Source organism: Natator depressus, chromosome 9, assembly GCF_965152275.1.
Source record: "Natator depressus isolate rNatDep1 chromosome 9, rNatDep2.hap1, whole genome shotgun sequence".
Taxonomy (NCBI): Eukaryota; Metazoa; Chordata; order Testudines; family Cheloniidae; genus Natator; species Natator depressus.
This window is the reverse complement of record NC_134242.1, coordinates 7343369-7349421: the sequence shown is the minus strand read 5'-3', so window position 1 is coordinate 7349421 and position 6053 is coordinate 7343369.

Below are 6053 nucleotides of genomic sequence, written 5' to 3'. Positions count from 1 at the left end.
CTCTCCACTGTTCGTTTTGTACATGGATTCTAATGAAAGGCAGATTGTTGCTTACCAGTACTGCAAGCAATTTCCCATGAATACTCCTTTGAATTTTTCATGAATCTGCTTTAGCTGGCTTTGCACCTTTTGGTGGTTGCTTTTCACAGATGTTGTAGTGAATAAGTAGACTGGCAAGAATGACAAAGCCGTTAGTTTTAGGTAAGTGTTGCAGAGTATCCACTGAGCGTGAATTTCACATTCGTAATCACAGGTATTAGCATCGGAAACCTGATCCTGAAAGTGAACTCTTGCTGAGTCAGTGATCAGAGACATCCCATGTAACCTATTGTCATGGAGTCACAGTCTCCTGAAGTCAGACAGGTCTCTAGTGCTGTGTGTGTCCCCCTCACCCACTCAACAGGGCAAGAATACTCCTGGGATTCAGCGCTTCCTGGGTCTGGCCTCAGAGCATTCAGCCCCCTTGTTCACACCGTAACTTCCTGCAGTGAGCCCACCTGGAACGCACATCTGAGGAGGCCTTACATGCCCCCCAAAGGGATCACGCAACCCAACTTGGCGGTCAGCAGTGACTCCCAGCTAGCTTTGTAAAACAAGTGTTTATTAGTCAACGGGAACACAGCGTAGAACAGATCTTGTTAGCCCGGAAAGCAGGAAGTTACAGCAAAGTCTATCTGCGGGGAGGAAGGGGAATCCAGAGCTCTGGGCTCCCCCCACTGAGTCCCAAACCAGGAGCCAGCCTCAGTCAGGACCAGCTGCCCTGCCTCCTTCCTTTATCTCTTCCCCGGGTAAACAGGTCGCCTGGCCTCTCACTTTGTTCTCCAACACCCGGGTCTGATTCTTGCAGAGGAGGGCCCTCCTGCCCCGGCCATCAGTTGCCAGGATACAAAGTGTCTCTTTGCCCAGACAGCCAGTCAGCAGTCACCACATCGGCCCTTTCTGCAAGGATCACGCACCCTTGTCCCACCAACCAGATACTTGAGTAACACATAGAAGAAACTGAGGCACACACACAATATTCAGACAAAACATTAAGAACATTCCCATGTCGTCACACCTATATGGCCACTCAGAGTGAGCTTTTTTTATATCAATTATACATAACAAACGGCTTGTGTATAATTGATATAAAAGGAGATTCACAAGGTCAGTTCTTAGACATCTCACAAACAGAAGAGTGTTGATAAATTGTACAGTCAATTGCTTGACCACACTTTGGTTCATTATTTTGTTATGAAATATACTCGAGACCAAATAACCAATGTCGGTCATCTTAATATGGGACAGGGAAAAGATTCTATACCAGGGATGGGCAAACTTTTTGGCCCTAGGGCCACATCAGGTACAGAAACTGTATGGAGGGCCGGGTAGGGGAGGCTGGGGGAGGCTATGCCTCCCAAAACAGCGAGGCGTGGCCTAGCCCCTGGCCCCATTCCAGCCCCTGAGAACTCCCAACCCCATCCAACCCACCCTGCTTCCCACCCCTAACTGCCCTCTGGGACTCCTGCATCCTATCCAAACACCCCTGCTCTCTGCCCCCTGACCATTGTACCCCCGGACGCCAGCCCCTATCCAATCCCCGCTGCTCCCCACCCCCTGACCCCTGCCCCATCCAATCTCCCCTGCTCCCCACCCCCTGACTGCTCCCCTGGGTCCCCCCCATCCAACCCTCCCTGCTCTCCCTGCCCCACGTTACCTGTGGGGTGGGGAAAAGGGGGGCTCAGTCCTTTCCCTGTGTGTTTCCCCTGCTCGTTTGGCTGCTCTCCCTGGCAGTTGGGCGGGGCTCGCTCCCTGTCTGGGCTTGGCTGCTGGGGACAGGGGCCAAGCATGCTGGAGGTGGAGGGGGGCCCTGGCTTGCTCTGCCCCTGTCTCCAGCAGCAGGGCCCAGGCCTCTTGACCGCCCCCTGCAACTCCCCCACCCCACTCCCCAACTCCCCCTGTCAGCGCTGCCCTGGAGCACCAGGTCTGGCGGTGCTATAGCCGTGCCACCCGGCCGGAGCTGCAGGCACGTTGCCCAGGTGCTGGGGGAACTGTGACTGCAAGGGAGGGAGGCAGGGAGGGGACAGGGGCTAGCCTCCACCCCGCTCACCACACTGCTGGGGAGTTGGGCTAGCTCCTCTGCAAGCCCTGTCCTAACCCCGCTCCCTGGCAGGTGCTCGGGGGCCAGAGGGAAGGGTCCTGCGGGCTGGATGTGGCTCGCGGGCCCTAGTTTTCCCCCCTCTGGTCTACGTCTTCTGAACCACATGGCCTCATGCACATCCAGCATGCCAGTCTTCACCTGGGGCCCATGCAAGTCTGGCTTGGCTTGGTTTACAAGCCAAGCAAACACCCTCTGGACCTGCTGATTTGCGTACAGTACCTGCACGAGTGGCCTCTTCCCTGGACTGGTGGATGAGTCCAGACAACGTCTGTAGGGGGGATTCCAAGTACTGCCCACCGTGAGATCAAAAGTCCTGAGGTTTTTTTAAAGACTCTAGTGTGTTTCTTCAGTCTGTTTGAACTCCCTCAGCCCACCCCCAGTGCGTGTGTGTGTGCAAATTAGGGCTTGTCAACATGGGGAAGAAGCCCGGAATAGCTAATGTGGAATAGCTATTGCTGAATAGATTCCTCGCTAGCTACCCATGTGGACGCTCTGATTCCACACTAAAGGTGCCTTTGTGCAGATTAGGTTAATCCATTTCCAAAGCAGATTAACCTAACCTGCACAAAGGCATTCACCGCAGAATAAGAGTGACCGTATGGTTCGGAAAAGCTACTGTGCTTTAAATTCACACTCTAGCCACTTTGCACCAACTTCTCCATGAGCCATAGAAGGGAGCTGGAGCCGGGGAGAAGAGGGAGCTCAGGGAGCATGGAGGACAGTTGGAGCGAGGCTGAGGCCAAGCAGCTGTGAAGGAGAGGAGCGGAGGGGATTGGAGCAAACAGTTCATGAGCTCAGGGGACCCAGCCCTGTCACCAGCTCTCAAGATTTGATCCCAAGTCTCACGTTATGTGGTGGTTTTCCTAAAGCCTCGGCTGGCAGTCACAGGGTGACAGGGGAACCTTTCTCTGAAAGGAGAACCTCAGGTTTCATTTCAAATAAGAAGGAAGTTCTCGCCTTCGTGGCTGTGGAAAAAGCTTGAAACTCGGGCCCAAGTGCACCCCAGAACCAGAGGGCAAACCAACAGAGACCCACCTTTAATGTTCTTTATAAATGTGATTTTTGAGCCACTCATGATATTGGGACCCTAGCGTGTGAGTTTTGAACACTCCATGTGGGCAAAAAGAGAGGCGTCTGGCATTCAGTGGGCAAAGAAATGTGATGGCATAATCCGGACCCGAGAGGCCCTGCTGCAGAACCAGCTTCTGTTCCTGTTCCTGCTGGCTGGAGCCTCTCTGGACCCCAGGGCTGGCTCCTCCCTCTTATTGCTTGTTCCCCCAAACCCACAGAGCTTGTTGTGGGAGGTGTGGTGAGCCCTAGTGCCTAGTGGAGTGAACCTGAGTGTCAAGCCTAGGGTGTGACTGGAGAGCCTGGAGCAGCGATGATGCCAACAGCTCCTGCACGTCACTCACGCGATTCTGGAGCCGGTGGCTGCATGCACCTCCCCCCTACTCCCAGCAGCCACTTGCTCGCTCACCCCTCCCTGGCCTCTGCAGGGACCTGCTGCTCTGGGCCCTTCCCTCCAGCTCACCCTGCTCTGCTCACGGGTCGCTGAAGCTCCTGCTCCCCTGATGCTTTCCCTCTTCTCCCTTCGGTCTCACTGCCCCAGTGGCCCCTTAGTTCCATCCCCTCCCTTCCTTTTCTCTGAGTGCCCTTTGCTTACTGCCCCCAGCCCCGGCAGATACCCGTTCCCCTCCCCACCCTCCACCTCAAGCCCTTCCTATTCCAGAGTTTTTGCTCTCCCCCATCTCAGCCATCTCTGCTCCTCAGCCCTGGTGATACCTATCTTCTGCCTGGCTCCTTCCTTCCCCACTCTGGGTTCCCCAGCGGGTACCTGCTGCCCTGAGCGTCACCCCACTCCCAGCTCCCCAGCCCCCACAGCCACTTACTCCTCCAAAGCTTTGTCCCCCCAGCCCCACTGTGATGCTGGCAGACCAGGTAACAGCTCATGCCCAGGCCTCATAGCTGGAAACCAGTCTGGCTCATCTGTGTGTGAACGCTATCAAAATAGATATTCAGTGTTAAGTGGCTAAGAATGTTTTTAGCTTTATGAAATGCTTGCAGGATGCGGCATGTACTGATCTCACTTATAAGCACTGTAGCCCATGGTATCAAGTTATAGTGAGTGTTTGCATCATAAACCTCTGTAACTGTGTAACTCACCAAACGGGAAAAGAAGGATTCACTCAGGTAGAGCGCTCGTCCTGCTTACTCGCTGGCCCATTGAAGGCAAATGAGGCATTGATACGGGGCATTGTGTGGCACCAAAGGACAGAGGCTGTGTTGACTGCATTCCTAATTCCCACCAGGAAGGCGAGACCTGAACTCATCCCATCAGTTTGGACTCTGGTGTTGGGGAGATAACAATCCCCGACAAGGAGAAACTGGACTTTTTCCTGCTGTCTGGACTCTGAGGGGCAAAGATTCCTAAACATAAGCAAGAACTCCCCATGCTGCTTGGCCTGGGGGAGCCCCAGAAGACATTCAGTGCGGAAAGATTGCTGACACTCTGTCACCTTTGGAAACTACAGACTGTAACTCGGCTGCGTACATACGCTTTCTGCTTTAACCTGGAAATAACTCTCATTTCTTTCTCCAGGTGAATACATCCTTAATTAGTTCACTACAGGATTGGCTACTAGCCTTGTCTTTGGGGTGAGAGCTGAGGTACACATTGACCAGGCATAAGTGGCTGGTCTCTTAGGGCTGGAAGTAACCTGGATCTTTTGTGGTCATTGGCGTATGGCAACCAACTGCTGCCTGATTGTGTACTTCCAGTTCCAAATGAGGTGTGTGGTCGACTGGCAGTTAGTAATTCTGGGGTTCATAACGCTGAGGTTCTACTGTATTTCATCGCAAACCAAAGTGTGGTCAAGCAATTGACTATACAATTTACCAACACCAGGAAGATGCCGGCAGGGACTGGTGGGCATGGCTCCTTCTTCAGGTCCGTCCTCAGCTCATCACACAAGTGCCTGGTGGCCTCAGGGGTTAGCCTATGGCACTGTGAGGCTCAGTGAGTCAGAAACAGTACGGCAAGGCTCATAGGCCCTGTCAGGAAGGGTTGTGACACTTTCATCCTGGCCAGCTCTGAACTTGCAGCAGCCTTCAGTCCTGTGGAAAGATGGGAGCAAAAGGACGAGAGCACCAGCATAACCAGCCAGGTGAAAGGACACTGGTTTTACTCTCTGACAGCTTTGTTTCAAACGCTTTTTGTAAGGATTCCAAGCACAGCTTGAAAAGCTTAGTTTGTTGTATTCCGTGTGAAGGTTGCACACTAGGCAGCTGGGTGCTATTTCCCTCTTCACGGCGACCGGTTGGCATTAATGAGACCTGGATTCAGGTTTGAATGCAGTGGCCCTGGGTTTGATGCTGCATAATGCCTTGTGAGAGTACAGAATTCTGCCCTGTGCTCCATCACAGAGTTCAGCTGAGCTGGAGGAAGGTGAGTGTAAGAGAATTGCACCTAACGTGCCCCGGTATCCCCGGTATGTGCGCCAATCACAGCTGTGTTTTCAGGCAGTGGAAGGACTGAGACTGGCACTGGTAAAAAAGAACCTGAGAAAGAGAAGCCCTGGCCAGGGAAAACTGTTTTGCCCTTTGCTTAGTTTGCCCTGCAAGGAGCCGCAGTGAGATCCTGGGGGCTCTGCTTAGGGGTAGGGATTATCTGGCAGGTTCGGGACCTATAGTTAGCGGATGTTTAATTAGGGAGGGGAGACCCAGAATGTGGGGTGTTGGATACGGTGAAACTTTTCTAACAATGCTCCAGGAAGCATTTTGGAAAATAGTTTCCCCTCGTTTCAAACTGTCTTTTTCTCACTAAATTGAAGCCTGTACTATTCAGACCCTAAAACCTCTGGTCTGAATGTAATTCATGGCTGCTTCTAGTGCAGCCGGGGAATACAATTCTAAA